Here is a 4,698-nt window from a genome sequence, read left to right as displayed (position 1 = left end):
ACGAGTGCTTCCTCCCTTTCCACCTCAGGCCACAAAAATACGTTCTTGCCGATGTCTAACGCGTCACACAGGTTACCACTCACTCACCACGTGCAACGCACAGGAGTCCTGCCCATCCCACCGGCTTTTCTATAGCAGAACGGGCTGTTCCCAGTCAGGGAGCGCCTCACCGGTGAGTCCTCCAGCCGCCGCCCTCAGCGCCTCCCGGCCACACCCTGCCATTTCCCTCCGGTCCCTCGGGTCTGGACACCCCCATCACCACTGCATGGCTTTCGTGGATCACAGCCAGCCTTTCCAGCTGGTCTCTCCCTCCAGGCTAGACCACTGACACTGTCCTCCTCAGCGCCAGTGACTCACCTTGCATACACCCTGCTGCTCCTTCCAGGGTTCCCTTTTGACTTCAGATGACTTCCGGGCTCCTGAGCAGGCTAAAGAAGCCCCCCTCCCCCGCCCCGCCCCGCAAGCTGACTTCTCCAGCTTCACGTCCCCACTCCCTGCCTTCACCCCTCTCTCGGGGCAGGACTGTGCACACCTCGGGACCCCTGCTGCTGCGTGTCCGTGTCTACCTGAGACTGTCCATTCTCAAGGCAAGACTTGTTCCCCTTTCTGCTCCTATGCCAGCCACTTTAGGCCTTTCCCCCGCCTGAGGCCACTCCCCACTGCTGCTCCCGATTTCAGAGGGTGGGCTGACCCACCGCACACTGCACTCCCTCAGGGGCCCCCCTTTTCTTGTTCAAAGTTCATTCCTCAGTCTCCCTCGACCCGCAGGGCACCCGCCCCTGAACACCAGCTCCTGAGGGGGCGGAGGGCAGTGCCCCATCCCCAGGCCTGCCAGAGCCTAAGGATCACCTGGGCCCTTTGTTTCCCAGCCCTTTCCTCTCCAGAGCCTGACCAGGAGGTTTGGGTGGGGCCCAAGAATCTAGTTTTTTGTTTGTTATTGTTTTCAGAGAGAGGAAGGGAGGAGAGACGGAAACATCAGTAATGAGAGTCACCTATAGGCGCCTCCTGCACTCCTCCTAATGGGGACCGAACCCGAAACCCAGGCATGTGCCCTGACCGGGAATCGAACCCTGACTTCCTGGTGCATAGGTCAAAGCTCATCCACTGAGCAACCCTGGCCGGACCCAAGAATCTCTTTTTAACAAGTACCTCATGATAATTCTTCTGAGATGTACTTATTTATTTTTTATTTTATTTATTTTTTACAGAGAGGAAGGGAGAGGGATAGAGAGTTAGCAACATCGATGAGAGAGAAACATTGATCAGCTGCCTCCTGCACACTCCCTACTGGGGATGTGCCCGCAACCAAGGTACATGCCCTTGACCGGAATCGAACCTGGGACCCTTGAGTCCACAGGCTGACGCTCTATCCACTGAGCCAAACCGGTTAGGGCATGAGATGTACTATAAAATGAGGAAATAATGCCAATCGTAGAGGATTAGGGGACTACCCCCTCCCCCCAAGCACCTAGTAGGTATTTTAAAACATTTGTTTTTAATCCTCACCCGAAGGTATTTTTTCCATTGATTTCTAGAGTGGGAGGGAGGAGGGAAAGAGAAACATCTATGTGAGAGAGACATCGACTGGTTGCCTCCCTCAGGTGCCTCTACCAGGGCTGGGGAACCTGCAACCCAGGTCCATGCCCTTGACCGGTTATTGAACCCTTGACCCTTCAGTCCTCGAGCTGATGCTTCAACCACTGAGCCAAAGCAGCAGGGCAGTTTTAATCAAACAGCTGCTGTTATCATTGGCTTCTTTTCCAGAGATGTCTTCCTCTGGACTCACTACTCCTTTCCCCAAACAAGCTCCTGGAATAAACTGTCCTCCCCTTCCTTAGCACCCTCCTCCTGCCCCCCCACCCCCCGCCACACACACACACACACACACACACACTTTTTTTTTAAAGAATTGATTTTTTAAAAATAGTTTATTGATTTCAGAGAGGGAAGGAGAGGGAGAGATAGAAACATCAATGAGAAAGAATCATTGATCGGCTGCCTCCGGCATGACCCCCACCAGGGATCCAGCCAGCAGCCCCATGTGCCCCGACTGGGAACAGAACCGTGACCTCCTGGTCCATAGGCCACGCCGGCCAGGCGCCCCGTTCATTTTAATTAACAAGATATTTTACGTGACTGATTTTTTTTCTGATAAAAAAGTAACATCAACGATCTCAGAACAGTATTAGGAAGGGAGTGATAGGCCCTTCTTCCCAGCGTATCAGCTGGGCAAACGAGCTCCGGCACTTCCCGTGAATACCGGAACCTGCCTTTCAAACGGGAAATGAGACGGTGCGCCCCTAACTCAGTCAGCGTCTCATCGCAGCCTGCTCAGGCCCCCACCTCAGCAGGACCGGACCTGCTGGGGCCGCAGCCGGACCGCGGGGTCTCAGCAGCCTGTGCCCGGCTACTCCTCCGGTCACTCGGCGCGGAAGCTGCTTCTCCGGCCTCTCCTGGGGCGCAGGGCCCGAGCAGCCCCCCTCGGCGCCGCCCGAGGAACCCACTCCCCTCTGGCCGCTCCCAGCTGCTCCCGATCTCTCCCAACACGGGTGGGGCCTCTTGCCTGCCCCGCCCAGAGCCTGCCCCGGGCGCCCCCTGCTGCCTCCCAAACCGCAACGTCCGGGCCTGGCTCGTGCGGGAAATGGGGACCTGCCTAGGATTTGGAACCAGGACTAAACCAAGTGGCATCCTGCCCGGCCGGTGCGGCTCAGTGGTTGGGTCCGGGGCTGGTTGTGGGGTGGGGAGGGCACAGGAAGCAGCCGATCAATGATTCTCTCTCCCTCACCTTCCCTCTCTGAAATCAATTTTAAAAAAACATTTTTAAAAAGTGACACCCCTCACTCACCAACACACCAACAGTGTGAGCTTAGGGGCATCACGTGCCCTCCAAGCCTCCCCTCATCTGAAACCTGGGAGGAAGGTCCACCTGGAGGGACATGGCGGAGACGCGGCCGTTTCACGTTAGAAGGCCCAGGAGACAAGGGCGGGAAGCCGCTCCGCAGCCCAGGCCCCCTCAGCGGACGGCTGGGCGTTTTGTGGCCCCGCTCCGCGCCGCACCTTCGGGTCGGCCTTTCCCGCACACCGAGCCCGGAGCACTCATCCGTGCGCGGCTGGGGGGTCAGCCGGACCGCACTGCTGTCTGTCCGGGCCCCGCGGCAGGACCCGGCGTCGGGAGCGGACTGCGGCTCCGCTCGGAGGGGCGGCCAGCATCACAGCAAACGCGAGCCCCCCGCGCGGCCCCTCCTCAGCCGCGCCGCCCTCCCCGCTGGGCTCCGGGACTGGTCACCGGGGCTCGAAGGGCCGCGGTTCGGAGAGGGATCCACACCGTCCGGCCCTCCCCACACCCGGCGCCCGCGCTCCCGACCAGCGGCCCCGCGAGCCCCGAAGCGGGTGAGGAGCGGGCGCCCCACGCACAGCACAGCCGAGCTCCGCGCCTGCGCAGTCGGGGCCCGCCCTGCGCCGTCCAGAGGCTCCCATTGGGAGCGGCGGCTTGCGAGGCGGGACTTCCCCCTTCCCTAGGATCTCATTGGACACCGTCTAGTCGGACAGGAATTCAGGCGCCGCCTCACAGTGAAGTGTTGTATCTAAAAGTCGTTTTTAAGGCATTTCCGAGCCTCTGACGGACCCCAACTTCCATTTTCAGTCTCAGAATAATTTCGGGGTGCATCAGAAGTTGTTTCTGTTTTGTTTTTTAAAAATTGTGGTAAAATAGCCCCCTGGCATGGCTCGTGGTTTAGCGCCCACCTGTGAACCTGGCGGTGGCTTGGATTCCTGGTCAGGGCACAGGCCGGAGCTGCAGGCTCCATCCCTAGTGTGGGGCGTGCCAGGGGCAGCCGGTCAATGATTCTCTCATCATTGATATTTCTAACTCTCTCTCCCTCTCCCTCTCTCACATCAAGATATATATATTAAAACTTGTAACATAAAACCATTTTATTTTTTTAAAAAATATATTTTATTGATTTTTTTTTTACAGAGAGGAAGGGAGAGGGATAGAGAGTTAGAAACATCAACGAGAGAGAAACATCGATCAGCTGCCTCCTGCACACTCCCTACTGGGGATGTGCCCACAACCAAGGTACATGCCCTTGACCGGATTCGAACCTGGGACCCTTGAGTCCACAGGCTGATGCTCTATCCACTGAACCAAACCGGTTAGGGCCCATTTTAACCCACAACCCGCGCATGTGCCCTTGACCAGAATCGAACCCGGGACCCCTCAGTCTGCAGGCCTACGCTCTATCCACTGACACTGAGCCAAACCAGCTAGGGCTTATTTGGATTTTTAGATTTAATTGTTGATAGATGTGTATTTGTTGCTATTTTATTGTTCGTATTTTTTTTAATCTCTCCTCCTCCTCCTCCTCCTCCTCCTCCTCCTCCTCCTCCTCCTCTTCCTACTCCTCCTTCTTCTTCTTCTTTCTCAAAGAATACCCTTCAGCATTTCATATAATACTGGTTTGGAGGTGATGAACTCCTTTAGCTTTTTCTTGTCTGTGAAGCTCTTTATCTGACCTTCAATTCTAAATGATAGCTGTGCTGGGTAGAGTAATCTTGGTTGTAGGTCCTTGCTATTCATCACTTTGAATATTTCTTGCCACTCCCTTCTGGCCTGCATAATTTCTGTTGAGAAATCAGCTAACAGCTGTATGGGTGCTTCCTTGTAGGTAACTAACTGCTTTTCTCTTGCTGCTTTTA

Source organism: Myotis lucifugus, unplaced genomic scaffold (assembly GCF_000147115.1).
Source record: "Myotis lucifugus unplaced genomic scaffold, Myoluc2.0 scaffold_585, whole genome shotgun sequence".
Taxonomy (NCBI): Eukaryota; Metazoa; Chordata; class Mammalia; order Chiroptera; family Vespertilionidae; genus Myotis; species Myotis lucifugus.
The sequence above is the reverse complement of the archived record's forward strand: the minus strand, read 5'-3'. Positions refer to the sequence as shown.